The 22,117-nt window shown below is 30.4% G+C and overlaps 1 long non-coding RNA gene across 1 annotated transcript in view; it reads left to right on the top strand.

Annotated features, from left to right (window-relative positions):
- Nucleotides 1-19,029, top strand: part of LOC142321025 (uncharacterized) — a 79,636-nt gene extending 60,607 nt beyond the window's left edge. Inside the window, exon 3 of the long non-coding RNA XR_012755554.1 lies at nucleotides 17,987-19,029. This is a non-coding gene — a long non-coding RNA (uncharacterized LOC142321025). The remainder of the gene's footprint in view (nucleotides 1-17,986) is intronic.
- The last annotated feature ends 3,088 nt before the right edge of the window (nucleotides 19,030-22,117 follow it).

The following is a 22,117-nucleotide window of genomic DNA, read 5'->3' as shown; positions in this document are numbered from 1 at the left end:
AATTATTACTTACTAAATTTGAAATTTTTGTATAAAAATAATTTAAATATGTTATTTACCTTAATTTGTGTAAAAAAACATTTTAAACAATGTTTTATGTAAAAAACTAGTATTAATGTTTATAACATTAATACTAGTTTTTTATTTACTTTAATTAATTTATATTTAATTTATCTAGCCTAAAATTTAATTTATTTACTATTGAATTTAATAAAATAAATGCAGTATAGGGTTCCAGCAAACTGTCAGCTATACTACTGGTTTAAGTCCACACTTAATCATCGGCTTAGGAAAACCCAACAAATCCTGTAACAATAGACGATATTAATCAGACTGTATTAAAATGACCGTTCTTGCCTTAACCACCTAATACAGGTAGGTGGTTTCGTCTAGTACACGTAATCCAAAAAATTTTGACTACCGTCTACGAATTCCTAAATGTACATAAACGTTTATAATGTGAAGAGAAACGGCATGAAGAAATTATAAAGTAATTTACTAATTCATTAAAATAATCAACAGACATACTTTCTAAGACAATTTATCCTAATAATTTACACTCGCCTGGTGACGATCCCGATCGCCACACCATCCCCACCGTTCCTAGCCCGGAGGTCATCTCTTATACCCTCTAAACCTGATAATTCATCTCAGTCATCAGTTTGGCCTCGTGTCAGGATCCCACCGATGAAAATGTCTCTGCAGATATTTCCGTCAGTGGTCAATTTTCAAATTGAATTCATTACTTTAAATAATTTACCGTTTACGAATCAAACAAATACAAAGCAAGGAATAAATTTTCTTCATTGTTCTTCAATCTTTTTATGTCTTAAGTCTTATTAACGATCATTTTTTATTATATATATATATATATATATATATATATATATATATATATATATATATATATATGAGACTATATCTGTAAATGATCACCAATTTTCTTTTGTAATTTTTTTTAAACGTAACATCTAGGATGGTCTAGTTAGTGAACTCGTCATCTCAAATCAGCTGATTTTGAAGTCGAGATTTCTAAGGTTTATACGGATTTCTTACTTTTATACGGATTTGAATATTAGATCGTTGATACCGGTGTTCTTTGGTAGTTGGGTTTCAATTAAAAACACATCTCAGGAATGGTCGAAGTGAGACTAAACAAGACTACATTTCATTTACATTCATACATATCATCCTTATTCATCCTCTCAAGTAGTACCTTACGGTGGTTCTGGAGGCTGAACAAAAAGAGAATGTTTATTCTAGACACAAATAGTTGTTTCTTGAAAAGTGACTGATAAGCGGTAAACTATTCAATAAAAAATTTTAAAATTAGCTGAGGATAATGAGAAAATATTGGTTCTTATGAAGTTATGTTGTTAGAAATTTTCTGTCCTTGTCACACAAGCATAGAGTGAACGTAAAAGTGAATTAAAAGTTTTATTTTAAAATCTTTTTTAAAATAAAAGTTTAAATGAAATTTAATCGCATTGATTAAGGGAAAAGAAATTAAAAATTAAATAATATTGCTCTTGACTTTTTCCTAACCGTAAGAATAGTAGTTATTAAGATTTAAAATCATCAGGAAACATATATCGCGGTGAAGTAATTTGCCCTGAGTATTACGTACTATTTATTTTTTGAACTATTTTTTAGTAAAATAAAAGAGCATAAATCATACCCATTTATATCTGAAAATAAATCCAAATGTTCATTTATTCGTTTCACAGTGGATCTTGAAGATTCATTTCATTAGTTCTGTAAAATTCTCAGTTATATGAAATTAGTACTTCATGTTTTTTTATTAAACATCCATTTATTGAAAAAAAATTATCTGACTGCGGAAATAAACCGAATTCACTGCAATGTTCAAAAAGTTAATTCATCTTTATTATTTTAATTTTTTCAGGACTATTTTTTTTCATTCTCTGTACAGTGCAAAGCCGATAAGAAAATATCGTAACATAAAAACCGAATTAAAATTACTACTTTAAAATCCTTCTATTTTTAGTTTTAATAAGTAAATTTAATTCCTGGTAATTCTAATTTAAAAGTTAATAATTCAAGTACACTTCTGCAGTTTAAATAAATAAACATTCCAAACGTTATTTCAGTCTAAACTTAAGAATTTTCGTTCTTTCTCTTTAAGTTACCGAGACTTGTAACACAATTGTAAAATATAATCTTTTGAAAATAATTCATTTCTATTTCCATATTTAGCTTAGTCTCTTTTTCTTCAGTTCTAATTTTCCCATAATCGTTGTAGAAGGTTCGATTTACCGTCTATAATATTAAATAAATTTATAATATCAATATGTACCCCTCCTCTTTAAACCATCTGTGACGAAAGCTGCTGATTAAATAAAGTTAGAAAGTTTGAAGCAATTGATACCATTCCACGTGTGTATTGTTAATCAACAAGGAATTACAGGCCGCGTATACCTTCTGCTTTTCTTTAAACAGTTTGTAAATTTGTTTTCACATGAAGGGAATTGAATTTATTATCTTTATTTGTTTTCGGTATTAACGTAAGAATAATTTTAAAATATTCAGAGAATAAAATAATTTATTAAAAAGAAAGAACTTTTTTTATATAATGTGGGTTGTGTCTGCATAACAACCGATGCACAACGTTTAAAAAAATTAATGAATAAAGTAAAAAGGGAATAAAATGACATTTTTGTAGGGCCATTATTAGCAATATATGATCCCTTCAAATCGCCCTCCGTACCGGAGTGGCATCTCGGCCTTTCATTCGAAAGATACGGTTTTAAGGCAAGCATGGCATTTTTTAAAAATTAAACAAATTTTCCGTCTAAAATTTTATTACAAGCTATTTTTCAATGATTTTGATATTTTAATTAATATTCTTCTTCTTCTTTTGATTAGACCTTTTTAGATTTTCTTGCATTTTTTCTTCTTTTCCTCTTCTCTCCGTTGTTTCCAGTACTTTTTCATTCCGAGAATGCTTGCTTTTATTTTTCTTGACTGTTTTTTGGTTTACCCTTTTTATTTAGTTTGAAATCCTCAATTGTTTTTCGAAACTCGATTTTATCTGTTACTTTTTTTTTCAATCTTTATTTACTTTTTGTAGGTTTTGGTTTACTTATCGGTGCTACTTTATTTTTGCTTTTCGTCTTTGTAAAAGTTAAATATTTTGTAAGTTTATCGTCACTCATTCTATAAATATGGTCAGAAAATCTCATTTCTCTTTTCCGCATTTCCGTTTCTAGATTTTTTATTTCTTGGTAAATTTCTTTGTTAGATTTTAGCCTATAACATTCCTCTGTTCTATTGGTTTCAAAAATCTTCCTTAGGTTTCTTCTTTTAAAAGATTTCGTACATTAAACTTTCCCAAACGCTCGCTTGCATACAAGGCTTCTGGGCAAATTACTGGTTTTTAGTAGTTTAGCTTTACAGCTTAAGGATCTCTTATTTTAAACATCCACTTTCAGTATATAAGCTGTTTCCATTTTAGGAATTCTACTTTTTCTTATTTTTCGAGTGCAGCTGGAATTATTATCTCCCTGAGATATTTAAATTTGCCTATTTTGAGTATTTTTGTTCAATTTCAAAGATTATTTCTTCTGTACAGTTCTTTTCATTGGTCATAAATTCTGTTTTTCATAGAACTTTTTAAAACTATTTTTTCTGCCAGTAGATGAACTTTTAATTTTGCTTCTTCTATAGTTGTAGCTAGGATAATGTCATCTGCTAAGGCTAAATGATTAACGGTTAATTTCTTTCTTCGCGTTCCTAAATATACAGACTCTGAGATTCAATGTTTAACCAGTTCTTTATTCCATTCTGTAATTAGAATTTCTAAGGCACATTGAATAGAATTGGGGAAATTCCATCACCTTGCTATATACAACTGTTTTTTTTTCTCAAATGCTTCAGACAGTTCTCCACGTAATTTAATTTTAGATATGGTATCTATTAGTGTTTTTTTTTAATTGATATACTCTTCCTATCTATTTCTGCTTCATTTCAAAATTTAAATAACGATTCGCAGTGTATGAAATCTTAGGCTTTTTTAAAACTTACAAAAACTGCAACATATTTTTTCCCATTTTTGTTAATACAGGGCGTTTCATAATGTTCTTAGGAGTTACAAAAATTCAGTACAAAAAAAGTATTTTACTTACCTAAATGAAAGTTAAATGAGGTGATGCAGGAACTCAAACAGTTTTTGTTAAAATCTATAAACGTTCAATATGTGCTCCTCTGATGACACGGTACACATCAACACGAAAGTCTAGCTCTTGTCAAACTCGTTCTAACATGTCATTTTCGATAGAGTTGATTGCATTGATTATGCGATCCTGTAGCTCAGCGATATCGTGCGGCATTGATGGGATAAACAGCTTATCTTTCACGTAACCCCAGAGAAAGAAATCACATGGCGTGAGGTCTGGTGATCTTGGTGGCCACAGCATAATGTGTTGTTCTTCTTCAGACGTACGTCCTATCCTGCGCCGAGGTAATGTTGTGTTAAGATACTGTCGAACCTCGTTATGAAAATGGGCAGGACAACCATCTTGCTGGAAAATGAAGTCGTTGAGTAGCTGAGGCGTAAGCCATAATTGTAACATATCCAGATATATCATGCCGGTTACTGTCGTTTCCATAAAAAAGAACGGCCCGTACACTGCCCCACGAGAGATCTCACAAAAAAGTGTACACTCGGATAATCCCGAATGTGTTCCACGTAAGCGTGTGGGTTTTCAGTTCCCCAAACTCGCATGTTATGACGGTTTACTTTGCCGCTAATATGGAAAGTAGCTTCATCGCTGACAATTATCTTGTATGAAAACCTTCATCTAACAACATCTTTTCTTGTAACTGTAATCAAAAATCGAGCCTACGTGTTTTATCTCCATCAGAAAGACGCTGGATTAATTGAAGATGGTACGGTTTGCTTAATAAACGTTTACGGAGAACTCTCCACGCTGTTGTTTTCGGAATTCCTAATTCTCTGCCTCCAGCCGCAGTCGATTTTGACGGGCTGCGAATGAAACTTGCACGCACACGTTCGACATTGACTTCTGAGATTGAAGGACGACCAGTTGATTTTCGCTTGCACAAGCGACCAGTTTCACAGAATTGTTTATACCATGCACGAATTGAATTGTCACTTGGTGGCTCCTATGAAATTTCAACCGAAACGCACGTTGCACAGAAATTACTGACTTTGACAAGTGAAATTCTAACACACAAAACGACCTCTCCCTTCCTGTGGCAGCCATTTTCTCTACTGTCGACGCCTAGCGAGCAAATGGTTTACTAACTGCCTAGTATATGTGAAAAATTCTATTTGAAGTACTCTTTCGTACAGAACCTATTTTATTCTTGAGTGAAATAGTTTTTAGTTAATGAATTTTCGAAACTCCGAAGAACATTATGAAACGCCCTGTATAATTTATGATAGTTTTTAAATTTAGAATTTGTTCAAAATTAATTTAAAAAAAAAAGAATTTTTACATATAAGGCCAATATATCTGAACTCGGGGTCTTGAATGAGATGTGATGAATTGCACTAGTTACTGGGATGCAATCGGTTCAGAAGATACTGTATTAAGCGAGTTGGTTACGTATACATTGCTGTTTGTTACATTTTTATTTTGTGTTAAATTGAGTTAGCTGTAATTAATAATACTTGTACTATAACTAACAATTAACCGTTTTAAGTGTTAAAAAAATATGTATTATATATTTCTAATCCGTACTATTTACGGTAGTAGGCCTGTTGCTAGTGGCTAAAGGAAAACAAGAATTATCTATTGGCAAATTATTGAAGTTGTATGTAATTCTTTTTTCAAGTTGAAGCTGAACAAGCCAAACTGATATTTAAACAAGTTAACGCGAGAACGCAATTTTACAGTTAAATATTATTTTATATGTTCTAACAAAATGATAATTACTGAGCATGCTCGGTAGACCTCTTTTGTGGAGAAAGACTACTTTTAAATCCATAAACCTACAAACTTACAACATGTGACCTTTTCTTTCTTTTCCTGTTTAGCCTCCGGTAACTACCGTTTAGATAATACTTCAGAGGATGAATGAGGATGATATGTATGAGTGTGAATGAAGTGTAGTCTTGTACATTCTCAGTTCGACCATTCCTGAGATGTGTGGTTAATTGAAACCGAACCACCAAAGAACACCGGTATCCACGATCTAGTATTCAAATCCGTAAAAATAACTGGCTTTACTAAGACTTGAACGCTGGAACTCTCGCTTTCCAAATCAGCTGATTTGGGAAGACGCGTTCACCACTAGACCAACCCGGTGGGTTTACAACAATGTAACCTGCCTTGCTTAATACTTGGACTTACTGACCGTACTAATTAATTATTATGTTTTGAAATTTCGTTTTTTATCTAGGATCTTTATATATCATTCCGTAAGTTTGGGTTTTATTTTTTTATTTTGTAATTTATGAGTATTTTAGATTACTGATCTCTTTATAATTATAGTTAATTGTTTAAAAATTGAAAATAATTTTTTTATTTTAATTTTTTGTTTGAAAGGATCTTGAGCGAATCTTAATTATTTTAGTGTCATGAAAATTTACGTAATAAAGAAGATTAAACTGAAAGGTATTTTTCTTTGAGTAAAAGATGATTCTCTTTTAAAAAAATAGGGTTTTATTAAAAAATACCAGATTTGGCCTTGTAAACGTCAAAGAGATTGACAATTTATTTGCTTTTCCTTACAAGCAAAACAACATTTATTTGATTTCATTTTAAGTACTATTATTAAGTGTTTAATTATAATATTGCGTATTATTTACAGCAACTGTAAATAAATTATAATAAAGAAAGCATACAGGTTATATCAGGAAAAGTTGCATATAATTTATTCTCCGGTTTCATTTTACTGTATTAAATTAGAAACAGATATTTAACTTTTGATAATTTGAGAAAAAAATTATTAAAAATAAATTAGATTATAATGAATGTAATTGCCACAGTAGCGAATATCTAAAAAAATATTAAAAATCAGTTGAATATTTTAATAATTTTTTGTCTTTAATATAACAGTTATAAGTGTTAATTCTTGTGTAATTTGATTTAGTTGAGCCGAGTACATCTTGCTCTTTATTATGCCAAGCCCAGCAACTGAAATGTAAGTAATATTCAACCCTAATGGATGAAAACTTATCCATTCGGCCTGACTTTATAGTAAACATCAAAACTCTGAGAGAAAGGATCCGAGCTTGATGTCCTCTGCCTTAGGTGCTCTACTTGCTTCATAAACGTAACAAAGTCTGGGAATGCTATTTCAAAGCCACAATTAAATAAATGTATTTTACTTTCTCGGATATAGCGATATATGCTGCAGTAGTTATAACGGGAAAGTATATAGTTCGGTTAAAATAAATCTAAAAAAAATGTATCTTTTTTAAAGTTTGTGCCTTAAAGAGACATTTAAAAGAAATGTCTTTAACAAAAAAATTATCAATGAAAAATTGTAAATAATCTGCAAGATTTTTTTTATTCCAATGCTCCAAGTCCAAAAAAGTTATTTTTTATATTTATATTTAATGATTTTAAACTTATGATTTAATGATTATTTTTTACTTAGGTTTATATGTTAGCCTGTATTTGATCTTATAACTCTGGACCCCCATATTTGGAAGACAGGTATTATCTTCGAGTGGAAAGAATATATTAAATTTTTGGAAAAAGGGATGGGGATTTTTTGGCCAAAATGAAATTTCCAATCTTTACTGGGCACTTTACTTAGCAAAAACATTTTTCACAAATCGCAAATTTTTTATTTAATATTCACCCCTTCAGAAAAAAGAGATTATATATATTTTTCTTTGTTGGCTATACTTTGCTTCAGTAAAGGAATTAATGGGACTATATATTTTTAACATCGATGGGATTTCAAACCTCCTTCAAAGGTTTTTCATCCCATTCTAATGATCGGAGCTAACAAAATATATTTAAAAATGTTTTTTAAATTTAAAACGATCTCGCAAATTACCCGTTACATTTAAAATGTAAAAATCTTAATTTTTTTTTCCTTTAATATTTGTTGAAAAAAGAATTACCCAGATCGTTTTGCTCTCATGTAAAATAATATACATCATTTTCTTTATTTAGAATTCTGGCTGTATCTTTGTATTTTATAAACAATTTTAAAACTTCCTTTTTTAATTTATTATTACAACTTAGGGATTATTTTTTTTTTAAATTACCCGAATGCTTCCACTTGATTATGGGAGCTGCCAAATAGAAAAACTTTCTTTTTCATTTTTTAAGAATACTTGAACAATTTTTCAAGAACACAAAACAATAGTGTCCAACCTTCAACTTTTATTCTTCATAAGTAAAGAAATAATCAGCCTTTTTATGTTCATTTATTTAACTACGTCCCATAAAATTAGAAATAAATATTTTCACATAAAATTAAAAAAAGATTCATAATTTTTGTTATTGCTTTTCAATAAAAATGAAATATTTTGTTATAAAGATACAAATAGAGCTTAAATTTATTGAATTGAAAATAAAAACGAATCGCATAACTTGACATAGTTTGAATTGCATAAATTATTAGATTTTTTTTATTGAGAATGATATTCTATAATTAACTTACTCAAGTTAACCTAATAGTTAACAACTGATTTTTGCATTAGAAAATTGAGATTTATCTTAAATATGGACTTACAATATCTTTTTTAAATCTATAACTGCACATAATCATAGGTTTTTAGAAATAAAATTTTACGATTTATTGTAGTTAATGAATTTTTAAGCAAGATACTACTGAACAAGTTACTCTAAGTTACTCTAATAATAACCTTTTATACAGGTCTTGGTATCGTCTGTTCTTGTAAATATTCCGAAAACGATTTATAAATCAATCCTCAACAACCCGTGTAACCCAGTTAGGTATGAGTGATATAGGTACAATCTGGTTTTATCATCAGTGTCGTTATGATAATTAGAGTAATAATGAAGTATTTACACTAATAAACACGCGATTTTTAATCTAAGCATTCGAAAATTTGAAAAAATAAACAAAATAAAAAATATGTACATATAATACATTGTAACAATTGTACATAATTGTGCATTCTCCCACACCAATGGACACCCAAAAACCATCGTAGATTGGTACTACCACGCAATGTATCTGGCTTGTTTTGTATAACTTCAGCAACACTGTAAATACTTATCATTAACTCTTCACTTGTATTAACCTTTTGTTCTTCGTGTATTTAAGTTTTCATCTCTACTAGTTTATAAAACAGTAGCGTTATATCAAATGACCTTGAAAATCAATTATTAAACCAATTAGTCCACCATGTCTAACCTAATTGTTAAAAAAAAATTATATTCGAATAATTCCTAGCTTTTTCTTAAAAATATGGTAATGCTCATTTAGGAAAATAATTTTCGATCTTATTACAAGAGGAAAATCTTCTAAGAGTTTTAATAAGTCATTTTGCAAGAAATTTAAGTGCACATTTTCCTTAATGGGTTTATAAAAAACGAATGATCCAATGATTTTATGGTAATACATCAAATATTAAAATGAAACTTAAATTGGAAATTAATTTTTACTGCGCCACTTAAATTTTTAAAACTCTTATTTTGTGAATTATCTATCAAAATTTTGAAAAAAAATTGTCTCGTCCATAAATAAATAGAATTTATTTTATTATGATATTAATAAAACTTCAATTGTAGCTCTCCAGATTGTAAATTTTGGATCTTAGCAGTGGAAAAGAATATAATTTTTTTTTTTTTTTAAGCAAAATATTCCAAGTATTTTACTGTACAAAAACTATTGCTACATACTATGTTGAAGTGCTAATTTACATTTTTATCCTCACCAGTATGATGACTTTGCTACCAGTCAATGGAATATGATGTTGATTAGAATTAAATCTCTTTCTATCATCTTCATATTCATATTTAGACGTAATATATCACTACACGACTTAAAAAAAATTTGAATCCCTGATGTCTGTTACTGCTTAAATATTTCTTTACATCGAGTACCGATTCAATATGGATTTTATTTAATAATCATGATAATAAAGATAAATAATACGCCTTTAAAAAAAAAAAATCTTAATCGAAAGATATAATACAATGCAACAAATAAAGTATTCCACTATTCAAGAAGTGGTGATTCAGAGTGATGCATCTATTGCAGCGGTTTTCAACCTGGAGTCAGTGAGTGAGCCTGAAGGAGAACATCAACAGAATCAACAACTCTAAAAATAAAAATAAAAATTGTATTAATAAAAAAATAGTTACTTTTAATTTCGAAATAAATTATTTTAAATTTCAATTTATCATGTTCTTAGCTTCCTACCAGCTATCTTTTGTTAGCAAAAGTAACACCCCCACCTCCTAGAATTTTAACTATTTTGGCAGAGTTTTTTGTAGCCATTACTTGCCAGTATTTTAGACGTTTTCTTTGTAGTGGATTAATTTGGATTTGCATTACGGAAAATGTAAAAAGTCCATTAGTCGAACGAGTGCGATCAAGTGAATATTTTGCACTGCTTCTGGATAAAAGCACTGAAATATCAGACAATGTGAATTCTTTGTGTGGTACGAATGTAATGATATTTATAAAAACATGCTATTTTTCAATGCAGTGCCACTACACGCTAACGGTGAGGTTATGTTTGTTATTGTTAATAGTTTTATCAAAGGCAATGGAATTAACTGTGATAAATATGTTGGAGTGGGTACAGATGTTGCAAGGGCTATGGTAAGAAAGTTTAAGGGTCTTGTGGTGCGCATTCAATCCGTTCACCAATTCGACTCGCTGTGGTATTTATCGCGAAGCATTGTCCTCATGTACCCAGCCTACTTATACTCATATTAATCCGTTCTTCATGATGCAGTGGAAGTAATAGCTCACTAAATTTTGGCCTCTTAATTCTCGCATCTTCACCACACTATGTCAAGAAATTGGAAGTGAACACGAATATTAGTTGCTTCATTTAGAGATGCGCTGGTTATCATGAGGTAAAGAGGGTGACACTTCTGTTACAGCTGCTTAACGAGGTGAGTATTTTTCTTCTTGATTCCAAATTTGAACGTAAAGATTGCTTACGGAATTTTTCTTGGCTTCCCTATTAATCTGATATTTTTAGATTTTTAAATGCTCTATGTTCCAGTCTTCGGATTCTTCTTTAACAGTGTTCTTCATTCAGGATAAGCTTGAAGCAACAATTAAGAAATTAAACTGATGGTCACGCTAAGTTTGTTCTTGCTAATCGAGAATTCAATTCGTTTCCATCTCTCAGCGACTTTCATGCCAGTGATGATCAACTCTTGTCCTGTATCACTGAAAACTTAAAAGAACATTCAGTTATCGTTATTGAATTAAAGGGGTATTTTCCTTCCTGCAATGGAAATAATAACTGGATGAAAAGTCCCTTTATAGTAATAAAAAATAGTCTTCCCGGTCAAAGTAGAAGAGAAACTGTTGGATTTATCAATGATTCCAATTTGAGAATTGTATTTCCTACTACGATCAATTTCGCATTTTGGTTGCGAAATTTTTATAAAACTGGTTCTAGTAGCTCAACGGCTGAACCGATTTAGATATATGACCCCGCGTTGGAATCCTTACGTTTCCGAGAGTGTCGTAGGCTGCACACACACACACACACACACACACACACACACACACACACAAATTCAAACGGGAAATTTTCTAATATAATACAAAATCACGATGGAACCAAATCAGAACAAAAATTGTTTGATATATTCGTACTCTGAATGAACCTTATTCAGTGCTGCATAGCATAGGAACGTACTGTTTACAAAACTGCATCTGTTACTAGAAATTAATGTGGAAACATATTCTTAGATAGAACTACGTTCGTAGATGTAGTGATGATAAAAAAGACGTAATTCGGCAAAGTATAATAATAGTTAAATTTATACGGATTTAAATGCTGTAATTCGATTGTGTCACATGGTAGTTTTTATTTATGGTGTATGTAGCAGCTCAACGGCTGAACCGATTTAAATCTGTGACCCCGCGTTGGAGTCCTTACATTACCGGAAGTGTCATAGGATTAATAAAAATTTATATTTAAATAGATTTAAAAAGTTTGAAATAAAACTTATACTATATACAAAATTATCACCCGCACGTTCTTTAATTATCTTATATTAAAGAGCAGTGCTTTTTTTGGCAGTCGTGTTTTTTTTTTAATTTTTAATATTTATCTCTTGTTAACTCAGACAAATATCAATGACCACCGTGCTGATCTAGTGGTTAACTCGTAATCGCAAATCACTTATTTAACGGCTGAGTTTCGAGGTCGAAGGTTCTGAGGTTCATATTCTATAAAAGTTAGTTCCTTTTATACGGATTTGAATACTAGACAGTGAATACCGGTATACTTTGGTGGTTGGGGTTCAATTAACATCACGTCTAAGGATTGGTCGATATGAATGCACTTCATTTATGTCATACTTATCATCCTCATCTCACTGGGCCGTGATGGAGATTGCTTATTGTTCACTAGTTGAACAGATTGCAACGTGCACATTAGGAAAATAAATATATATCAATATACGTTATTTTTTCATTTTAATATAATAATAGTACTATATAAATTATAGCAAATAGTGAAAAAATAGGTAACTTAATTTTGTAACATGTAGAAAGATGTCTTCTTTTGTTGAAAAAAAAAGTTCTATTTATTTGTATTAGTTCTATTTATTTTTACGTCGATTAAAATATTAAAACTACTAACTATAAATAATTGTTAACAAAAAAAAGTAATTGTTTTTATGGAATTTTAACTGTACATAAAAAATTATGATGAAGGAAAAAAACAATGCATAAATTGAATTTAACATGAACTAAGAGTTAAATTCCTTGCCAGTGTGATAACTTTCATGCCGATACGTATAGGTTACTATTTCCCTCATTGAAGTCTTTTATTTCCAAGTAGTATTTTACTTTAGTTGTATGTAAGACTAACAGAGAACGCGAGAAGTTGACCTGATTCATTACCCCCACCCATTCCTACACATTCTTATGTCGTCCCTATTGTAAGTTAATGATTATTATTATTATTATTATTACTATTACTTGACAACTTCCTTCATTATTTTTACGATTATGTTATTGTTAGGATTTTATAGTAACTACGATTAATACTTACACAATCGACATTAGTCGCCGTACTTTAAATTTTCTTATATGATAGACATTAGTTTATTTACTTTAGACTAGATCTTGCCGTACAACTTACAAATAAATATGAATATATGTTTTTGGATTTTTATCTGATGGAATTAAACAAAAACACGGTTTTATAGGCCTTAAACGAATATAGTCATCCTGCCGTATTAGTCAAAAATAATTTTGAAGATCCTTTTTAGGATTTAAAGATAGATTTGCAATATAAGTCGAGATGAAATTATTTTGACTTTCAACTAACAAATATAAGAGTATTTATTATTTACCTCAAGAATTTATCAGGTTGTCTAAAACGTACTGAGCCATTGGAGACTAAAATTGAAAGTACATTATTGTTACTGAAAAATAACGTTGTGAGACCACATATGCACCATTTTTTCGATGCCTGCCATTCTTCCAGCAACACCACAACTCCGTCGTTAGAACTTCTGTGCAGTACAAAGTGTCACACATGGTTTTCACAGGCTTCTTTTGAAACTAACTTAACATCACTCAGAGAGTTCTGCAGAAACCGAAATGATAGTCTGACGGTTCCAGGTCGGTTTATACGGTGGATGCATTAAAATCTCCCAGTCAAGATCTTTCAATTTCTGACGGTCGTTAAAGATGTATGCGGTTCGGCGTTGTCTGCTGACCACTTCAGGCCGTTTCTTTTGAATTGCTGGGTGTAATCGCGTTAATTGTCGACAAATCTGAATCTATCTTTCTGCCTGGCGGCAGCAGCTTGTGCTGCACAATGCCTTTCTAATCCACCCCCAAACTCGAAGTATAACCTTTCTGGGAGTCAGTGTAGGATTTGTTACGGCCTGTGGAGCTTCTCCTTGTTACGACGACGATCTTTTTCGCACATTGTCGTCATAGGTTATCCACTTTTTATTACTCGTGATCAACAGATCAGAAATGGCTCGATTTCGTTTAGTTTTAGTAAAGATTGCAGATAGAAATTCGGTCGAGTAAACTTACCGGAATCAGATCATGTAGCATCCAAATTTCGAGCTTTTTTTGTAGCCAGATTTCTCCAAATCGTTTAACACTGTTTAGCGATGGATATTTAGGTCACTGGCGATGTCATGACTGCTTACATATAGGTCTCCCTCGACTTTTGCCAGAATATGATTCACTTTTTCTGTGATTGGTCACCCACTGCGAGGAGCATATTGGACATCGAAATTCTCAGAATGAAAGCGATTGAACCATCTTTTGGCAGCCGCTTTTGATAACGTATCTTGCCTATAAACAGCACAAATTTCTTCACGTGCCTGCACAATATTTGCGCATTTATAAAAATAAAATTGTAAAATGTAGAGCAATTTTGCGGAAAGTTCACTCGTCTTCATGGCGCAATACCTTATGTCTGAGTATAAGAATTCCAACAGTTTGCACATCTACTGGCTTCAACTGCCAGCTGTCAAATGACGTTAGGCCTGACCCATTGCGACTCATATATCCTGGGTTAGTCTGGTGTTGTTGTTAATTGAAACCTAACCACCAGCTGCTTGCTGGTGGTTAGGTTTCAATTAACCACTCGTTTCAGGAGAGGTCGATGTGAATCTGTTCCAGACTACATGTTTACCGGCACATTTACACTTACGGTGACACTAAACCTGTAGCTACGTCAGGCCTGGAAAGCCGGTAGCAGTAATTAAATTTGCCTGTACACACACACACACACACCAGATCCGGAAGGTAGCTAGAAAATTTGTCGGAGAAAAAAAATTATTATATTTAAAAATAAATTGACAAAATCTATTACCTTACTGAGCTGGTCTAGTGTTAACGCGTCGTCGCAAATTATTTAACAGATAATTTTCGAAATCTTAGGTTCAGAGGTTCAAATCCTAGTAAATGTTAGTTGCTTTTATGCAGACATTAATACTAGATAATGGATACCGGTGTTCTTTTGTGGTTGAGGTTCAATTAACCACACGTCTCAGGAATGGTCGGTCTGAGTTTGTACAAGACTACACCTCATTTACATGTCATATATATCCTCATGTCATTGGGCCGTACACGTTGCTTATTATTTACTAGTTGAAAAGATTGCAAAGAATATTAAAAAAATAAATAAAATTAAAAAAACATTTATTAAATTAGAATCTTGTGAAGAAACAAACTAGGTTGGTGGGCCGTATAAAAAGAAATTCAGGTTTACTTAATTTGATAATAAAAGGATGTGTAAAGAATGAAAGTTGTTAGAATAGACAAACGTCAGAAAATAAAAAACAGCGTATATAGCAAAACAGTTACATCATGAATCTAAAGATGTAGCAATTTAACAATTAACAGGTTAAAATGCTAGCATAGAACAGAAAAGGAATGGAGCGTAGCATTAAACCTTTCAAATGACTGGTTGTGGTGAGATCATGAAAAAAATCACTAAAATGTTTAGTTATTTCATCATTCTTTTTAACAAAACGTTTTTACAGTATTTATCCATATTTATTTATAAAGTAAACTGATAATATTAGAACGTTTCAAATCAAACTCCTCGATGCCTGATTTCGCACGTATGTGTTTGAGAAACTTCGAATTGCTGCGCTATAAGCAGGGATTAAGATAATTCTATAGATAAAATTAGTCATAATTCAGAAATAAATAATAAGAATAAGGTTATTATTATTTTTGTCACATTCCATTATAATGTATCCATCATCTACTCTTATTCTGTTAACGGGAAATAAATTTATTGTTACGTATTGTTGTGACGCATTTTGAAATAATATTAAATTCGCTTTCCTTCTTGCAGCTCTTCTCTGTGATGCTGTGTACAAATTGAATTAGGGTATTGAAGTTAGTTGGATATATCCTTTTGTTTTTCAACTAAAATAAAAATGTTTGACGTCGGCATCGTAGTCTGTAAGAGGTTTACAAAGTGTAAATTTTGTTTTGTAGTGTCATGAACCGTTTTCTAATTTTAGTTGATATCTTGCCGAAAATATGTGAATTTCTTCTTTAGTAGTTGTCGGAATTTTACAAAAGTTATTAGTTGAAATTATTATTCATAGCCTTATTAAACCTTGTTTCTGTTGTTTCTTGTTAATTATTTAATTAAATTATATTAAATCTTAATAATTTACAATCTAGCAGTTTATTTAGGTTTCGATAAAATTAAGCCACTTGTCTATCTTCAATGTTAGTGATTATCCTATAAAATTAACTGTCATAAGTAAAATAGGAGGAATTTCTTGAGAAAAATTGAAATATATTTTGTTATCCTTAGTCGTATGTATAATTATAAGCTCATGTGTATGACCTTAAAACTAAGCGAACATATTTGTAAGACATTAGTTCCAAGCATTTGTGTTACGTTATATGTAGCGTGAATTGGTGGACTTTTATCGACTGGAAAACATTTGGTGATATTCGATTATGCATACATATTAAGCTATGCTACACAGTCTTCTTTGTGTTTTGCACCCTGAATCAACCGGAAAGACTGTAGTCTACACCCGTCCACCCGTACCGTGTTAACAAAGAATTCTTGTTTGCCAATCGTTTTTTGAAATCATGCCAATTCAATTTAAAATATTAGAATTAAATTCACAAAAATATTCGATTTTTTAATTTAATTTTAGTACAAAAAATTAAAAAGTTTTTGCAGTCAATGATATCTGTTTATAAGATGTGTAATACTGAAGATTAAACAAAAAAATAAAGGTAACTCCTTACTGAAAAGAAAATTAATTAATATATTGGAAATCTATTGTTCAACAGATTTCCAGTTTCCATATATAGCATTTTAAAATTAATGTGTTAAAAAATATTAATAATAATGATAATATTTTGAATACACGCTCAAAGATTACATTTTGAACACGTTATCAACTTTTAGAAAAATTTATATTTTTTAATCAATTCAATCTAATTTTGGGTTACATGTTTGACTGGTAGATGGGTTTTGCATTTCTCTTTTTTGTACATGATTATTTCTCTTAATTCAAAAACAAACAAAATAATTTTGAAGAAATCTGGATTTTTTTTTAGGAATTAGTGTTCAAATAATTTATAGCGTAAAAAATTAAAAATATAATAATTATTTTAACTGTGCTGAACTATGTTCCATGGGGATGGAGAAGTTTTTCTTATACTTTTAAGTTATTTTGTTCACAGCAATTAAAAGTCAAATGTTGATGATTTTTTTTTTGATATTACTGCAAATATTATGTTTTAATATATTCATATTACATCTCATGAATAATTGACCTGTGTGTGTGTGTGTGTGTATGCAAGACTACACTTCATTTACATGCCATACATATCATCCTCCTTGGTGATAGGGGGGGGGGGTTCTTATTGTTCACTTGTTGTACAAATTGAGATGTACACATTAGGAAAATAAAAATATTACTGCAAATACTTCTCGAAAGGTAATGCCGGTAAACATAAGAGAATATATATTTTTTAAAAATTATCTGTAAAAAACCTCGTTAAAAATTTGTCTACAGTGTAGAATTTGTCTAGTGTAGCTGTGTAGAATATACGCATAAATTTATTTATACATAAATGTATAATACTTAATATAGATTATATATGGATAAATTTCATGTTTAGCAAAGAGGAATTAACAAACATTTTGTATATTAATTAAATACAAACTTATTACATAAATTATATTAATACAATTGATGTAATGTAGTATAATTCAAAACTATTTTTATTCTCAAAGGCATTATATGTCAACATTAGATAACGCTGGAAAGTTGATGAAAATATATCAAAGTAATGGTCCATACAGGAGTTCAAAATTAACTAATTTTGGTTTCGTTTTTTTTTTCAGGTAACTAAAAGAGGAGCTTTGTTTTATTTTGTTATAAAATAAGAGTATTTCTCCCCGTTGTTTAAAAATCATTTTTTCGGTTTTTATTATACAGAATTAACATTTTATTAGGATTAAAATAATTTCTAACTATTAGAAATCTGTACATGAACACAGGGTTGATCGGTTAATTGTTATAATAGCCGGACTGTACTCTGGGCTGCTAGTGTGGAATGCGGCTGTGCTGGTTGCCGGTTATAACAACACAACACGACTACGATGTACAGACGGAGGGGGTCCACGGTCCAGGTGCGGTGGCGCGGGCAACGGGAGGTGGAGGAGGAGGTGATCCACAGGCGCAGGTAATGTCGGAGTTGTCTGCTGGACCAGACTAGACTTAGTTAATATCCGACCACGCTTACTGTTCAGATCAAATACACCTTCACCATTCTTACCTCTTATGGCTTTTGCTTGCATACTAGATGCATTCATGCGTGCATGCATACATACATACACTTTATGATATGCGTGGTAGTTTTTATCTATTCAACTACGTATAGGGTTTACAAAATTTAATGTAATTATGATATCGTTTATTACAACTTGATATGGCAAGCATATGTCTCTCTTCAGGATTCTTAACAGCAAAAATAAATTTCTGTAAATTTAAAAAAATTAAATAAAAATAAATCTCTTCATTAAAATGAAAATTTAATAAATCAATCCGACGTGGTCAGTTTTTTCTTAACAATGTATTATATCCAAACAAAAAAAAAAAAATGATTGAAAAAAGAATTTAAGATGTTTTCTTTTGAGTCAGGCATTAGAATAACAATTCGAATATAAGCAGTAATTACTGAATTTATTATTTAAATAATCAAAACATTATTGTTAATTAGTCGAGGTTAGCGAGCAAACAAGCGTAGGTTATGTTTGGTTAGATATTTTGATTCTACCGGCCTCCGTGGCGCGAGTTGTAGCGTCTCGGCCTTTCATCCGTAGGTCTCTGTTTCGAATCCCGGTCAGGCATGGCATTTTCATACAGGCTACAAATTATTCATTTCATCGTCTGAATCAATACCTAACGTTGATCCCGGAGGTTAAACACAAAAAAAAAGATGTGTTGATTCTGTGTACTGAGAATCGTACGTATATCAACATAACCTATGCTTGTTAACCTCGTCTGATTAACGTTAAATATACAAATTATTTAGAACTTATTAATAACAAAAGTGTTATTTAAACTAAATACATAACTCGCTTATTTTATTACTGGAAAAAGTTTAAGCCGTGCAGTCCTGTAGTGGAATAGGTCCAAAGAATTATAACGTATTGAGTATCATACCGTTAGGTTAGAAATTAGCATTATCTTAGACAGCTGTTTTATAACAGTAAAACTGAGGTTAAAATCAAAATATAATGTTTAAAAAGGGATTCAGAATTGGGTTTTACCCGGTAGGCCGTAGCTCATTTTGTTTATTCTACTTCCTCCAAGATTACACCAAGAATGCATATAGTTTCTACAGCTCTTCGAGAGGTTATGGGAGCTTTTTAGTTCATAACCTTTCGTAAGATCAAAGTTAATTTCTGTTTGGAATGAAGACGCATATAACTGATTAATCATTTTTTTTGAACATTTTGATTAGCATACAAAATGCAATAATTTTTTTTCAAAAACTAAACAGCCACCTGACAAGAGACTCAGAATTCTTAAAGAAATATATTTTCCCGTTCGAGGTTTAATTATCGGCTTTTTTTCAAGGTTGATAGGCTTGAAATTTATGTTATTAGCTTCCAACCGTTATTGAAGTTGTACTATGTTGATACAAAAATAAAAAATAAAAAAATAAATAACAGTAGCTTTTCATACAGATTTGAATTTTTGGTCAGGATCACAATTTTTATGACAGCTGTTCGTGATTTTGCAGAAACCAAAATCAAGAACAATTGCCGATACCATTAAGCATAAACCCAAGCCAAGCACAGGTATTGTTAATTTTATTCATATTAGAATGCTCATTACCGGTATAATTTAGTCAGTAAGGTTAGTCATCTGAATCAGTAAAAACGTTGTCATTTTATTACCCGCTATCTTAAATTTGTACTTAATACACACATAAAACAAATAACTTTGTTATTAGTATACTTTTCAATTTAAAAAATGAGAAAATAAAAAAAAAAGGAAAAGAAAGTGAGATGGGACATTCCTCCCCGTAAAAACTTATCATTACTTAAATCAACAATACACAAAAGTTAAGTATTTATATAATAAATAAATGACAAGAGCGTACCCAGAAAAAAGGACCCAAGGGAAATTATCCTCTCTAAAGTAAAAATTGCTCAGTATATAAAAAAATACAAGTTATCTAGTCGGTATAGCGGTCAGCCACATTTCGTTCATCTTTCAATCGTCTCCCAAGATTTATCTCCATTTCAAGATCTGCATATTTTCTCTTCACTATCATTGATACAATAAACTTAAAATAAATTTGAGAATCCCTTACTGGCAATAACTGGGTGTAGATTATTTCAATTAAATAGATTAATTATATATTGATTTTTTCGAATAAACCTGTTCCGGATCAAAAAAAAAATACGATCCAGTTGAGGTACGTGCAATAAATCGGATATTTTCAATTTTTTCATATTTGTAATGACAACACCATTTTTTTTAACCATCCTTTTTGCAAAAATGGTTAAAATAATTTGAAAAGTACTTAAAACTGTACAAAGCATTAACATCAAATCGAATACTTACATGATTTCAGAAATGTTTTAAGTCAATATAGTTCTATTTTAAAGAAAAATTAATTGAAAATTTTTGAAATTTTAATCGAAAAATCAGTCTCAAATATAAAACGTTTCTGTAGTTTTTACAATATTTTTTTTTCATTTTAATAAACTTCTTGAATAAAAACTCCAGTTACCAATTTTTAAGACATTTTATTGACAGTCGGCCAAATAAAAACTTTTTTATGATTTTTACTCTTATTGTTGACTAGTAATGAAGATGGAAAAGTAGTAAGTATTAATTTCAAATCAATTCAGATATTTCCTCAATATTTTTAAATTTTACTTAAATCTTCACTAGTAAATTAATACTGGTGAAGATTTCCTAATTATTTAAAATTTCCTTTTCCTAGTTAAATTAAGATTACAATAACAACTGAAAACTATCTTTATGACGAATAAAAATTAATATCATTAATACCATTGAAAATTAATATCCTTTTTGTAATAATAATAATTAATGTCTATTTTGTTGTAAAGCTACATTGTATAAAAAATAATAATTTTTAAGTATTAAAAATAGTAAATTATTGATAAAAGAAATAATAATAGTAATAAAATAATTAACAAACAATAGTTTGTTTTCCCGACTTACTGTATGTCTATCCATATACACGATTAAAAATTACCGATTAGTTTAAACAAACTCGGTAATTGGAGTTTATTATAATAACTATCAAATTACCAAATAAAAAATAACAAAACGGCTTATTCTTCTTCAGTGGGAAATATATTAACGATAAATAATAACTTTTCTTACTCATGGTATTAAAATTTTAATTATTTCATGTGGTAGTAACACTGTTCTATAGATAACAATCAGGTTTTTATTTCGGTAGAATATGTTACAAACTTAACCTTGTTGAACTAGCTGTTGATTTGTTGAACTAGCACGGATTAAGATTAATCACGATTTTATTCAACTTCTGAATTATTTTTGCAATCCCTTTTGCAAAAGTGGTTAAAATAATTTGAGAGATACTAAATGCACTAATTATACAAAGCGTTAACTCGAAATCCAGAACTTTTTCCTCATTAGGGAAAACCTCTAGACCGCCTCATCAAATTACTATCACTCTGTCAATTCTGCATCGACAAATATCTAAACTAAACAATTGTCAATTATACGTTTATGTAGATAATACTTTGTACCTATTCTTCACCAGCTACAACAATATGGCGAAACAATTCATTTCTTTCATTTTGATAGCTGTGCAAAAAAGTTTGAGTTGCCACTAATTGCACTCACCTATAAACCTGCCTGTACTTATTTATCGGTAAATATTTTGAGCATCCGTCGTAAGTAAATAAACGGCGTCATTTTGCAATGAACTGAATAAAATAAAAATTTTACATAAAACT

The sequence above is a fragment of the Lycorma delicatula genome, chromosome 3 (genome assembly GCF_047948215.1).
Source record: "Lycorma delicatula isolate Av1 chromosome 3, ASM4794821v1, whole genome shotgun sequence".
Taxonomy (NCBI): Eukaryota; Metazoa; Arthropoda; class Insecta; order Hemiptera; family Fulgoridae; genus Lycorma; species Lycorma delicatula.
The sequence above is the reverse complement of the archived record's forward strand: the minus strand, read 5'-3'. Positions and strand labels throughout refer to the sequence as shown.